The sequence below is a fragment of the Austrofundulus limnaeus genome, unplaced genomic scaffold (assembly GCF_001266775.1).
Source record: "Austrofundulus limnaeus strain Quisiro unplaced genomic scaffold, Austrofundulus_limnaeus-1.0 Scaffold14, whole genome shotgun sequence".
Classification (NCBI taxonomy): Eukaryota; Metazoa; Chordata; class Actinopteri; order Cyprinodontiformes; family Rivulidae; genus Austrofundulus; species Austrofundulus limnaeus.
In genome coordinates this window covers 3,905,060-3,907,722 of record NW_013952416.1, presented here as the reverse complement: position 1 = coordinate 3,907,722, position 2,663 = coordinate 3,905,060, and the positions used below count along the sequence as shown (strand labels likewise).

General features: G+C 33.5%; 1 protein-coding gene across 5 annotated transcripts in view; it reads left to right on the top strand.

Moving 5' to 3' along the window:
* The window catches only part of ccser1 (coiled-coil serine-rich protein 1), a 119,675-nt gene that overhangs the window by 15,247 nt on the left and 101,765 nt on the right, over positions 1 to 2,663 (top strand). The gene's annotated exons all lie outside the window — the stretch shown is intronic.

Here is a 2,663-nt window from a genome sequence, read left to right as displayed (position 1 = left end):
TATAAACTGTAGACACAGTATTTTGTTGATCCCATGAGAGAAATTAGTAAATTGAAGTTAAGCCAAACAAGTTGAACTAAAAGTTTAATAACATTGCTTGTAAACAGAAAAAGAAACAGTGTTAACGAAGTTTTTAAATGTTGTTGATACATGTGTGTTTTGCACTGGGCATTAACTTGAAGTATGTAAAAGTTAAAGAAATATTTATCAAAGATGGACAGGCGGTTTGATTTGAGTAACAATGCTGTATTGGCTGTAGGATTTGCTAGAAAACGACAGATGTCAGGTGATAAACTGTGAGACTGGGAGGGTAAACTTTTTTTTTTAACATGGATTTTATTCAGCCAGCAGGTTTCTAATTTGACTGGACATTCAATCCTTTGTGCCCTGAGGTGAACTGTAAACACAAGTGGCTGTGAAGTGCCTGCTCAGACAGAATGAAGTCATTTGTTAGTTCGTATATTTTCCACTGCTAGAGGCCATAATACCTGGCTGCGAAGCAAAGTGCCTCTCTCTTCATCCTGATGCATTAGGCACCTTAAGCACTGAAAACATGTAATTTTTATTGACTGATTATGTGTTTATAGACATAGCYTTACCCAAAACCAGTGGATTTTAATAGCTGGAGAATCTTATTTTTTCTCTGGTCTCTGATTTGAAAATCATTTTGTTTGACAATGACGAGATTAAGCCATCTTTCAATGTAAGTAATATTATCTCTATTAACTCCTCAATCAGATCACATATGTGAAATAAAAATGTGAGACATAGTTTGATTGTAGGATTATATTTTTGTGGCTAGAGAGGAGCATTAAAGATGGCAATTTAACTTCATCTGCAGCATGTGTGTTGTAGTAATAAACAGCACTGGCTTACATTTTTAGCTTCAATAACAGGAATAAGTTCTGTTTAGCACACAATACATCAAATATATAATTCTGCTTTTTCTGACATTTACTGCAGCTAYCTTCCAGTGAGGGGAAAAACATTGTCATATTATGCTCTTACACAGCCTAGACTAGCTTCACATAGATATTGCARGTAAAAAAACAACAACAATGTAGCTGGAAATTCAGAGGTARGTCTCAGTAGTCAGGAATGTCAGTGGCTCTTGCTCTCAAACAGGAGGGGATCGATACAGACAGTGGCCTGGAGGTTGTTTATGTTCATATAACTGTAATGTGAGCTAAACAGAGTTGGTTATTGGATTTTCTGATCCCTCTGCAGATATTCTAAGATTATGGCTTGTTGTATCGCACAGAAGTTCCTGCAGCATCTTCCAGTCAATATGAAGTGTTCTCAAAAGCTGCAGRGAGCTGCAGTTAGCAATTAAACACTTATGAATTGCTACAAAATGCTGTCTAGGAGGTTGAKGTGTTAGACGGTAGTCAGTTTACCATGGTAAATATAATGGTGTATGACTTTTTCTAGTGTGCTGTGAAGGCTGCAGACCACCCACATAAACTAAAGAATAAATATATCATGCAGACTTGTCGATTTATTTCTGTAGACTGTTGTGTTTCTGTTTTCTTCCCACATCTTAACACAACCCTGATGAATGTGTATTTTAAATTCAAACAATAAAGGCTGTGGACTAATGCATGACATTCTACCTTAAGCTTTAGTTTTTATTTATTTAGTTATTATTTAATATATTTTGTAAAAAATAGATTTTCTGTTTCATTTTTTTCCACATTTGCGTCTTAATTATGTACRAACATTAATTGTTTCTTTTCTTGCTTTTGTTTTTAAATGATTATTTTCAGGCCATTAGATGGCAGCATTGACCTTTGCAATGCATTTTAACCCAAATAAACACATTTTTTTATGTATTGTTAAAAGAAAACAATAATTTATAGAGACATTTTTAATCAATACTGGGTGTTGGCAGCAAGTGGTTTAGCATCACTCCAYCAGCCCTGTTAGTGCTGCTCAACACCTCAAACATTCAGGAAAAATCTCAGTTTCTACCCATTTTGAAGCTACGTTAGCATTGTTTCTGTGTAATATTCAGAGCTATCAGTGGTAAAGGATTGTTTATGAAGTATATTTATTCTTTCATGTAGGTTGTGTTATTTAGCGCTTAATTTTTAAAAGTGAGTCACTGGAATTTATATATAAAGTAGGTATGAAATTTATGTTTGAATTCCTCTGGCAAAAAAACATTCAGTTAAATTATTAGGGTAATTGAATAAAAGTATGTTTTAAAGCTACTATTTAAATGTATTAGATTGTTGATATCRTTTTTAWTRGTAGACTTTTTCTGATGATACAGTTTTTAAAACTTTCTGAATAAAACTGGTCTTGTTTTCATGGGAATTAAACACTGTTGAATGGTGAAGATTTTCCAGTTTACTCAGCAGCAGGTTTTTGCTTGTGAAGCATTTAGAAAGCTGACAGATGTTACACAAAACCCACAGGCTCATTTGTCATTTTCATCTCTTTGTCAAATCAAACAGTTATCATCCCTAGATAAGAGAACTGGCAGAATGTTTTTATAGCGTTGAAAGCTATGATGAATAARGTAATATTTTGGTGAATGGGCACATGGGAATAAAAAAAGACAATGTTGTAAAAAACATGCACTAAATAAGTGTTATCAATTTCAGTAGCATAGATCTATTAATTCATAAACCATATGGATTATTTGAATACAGTTTATT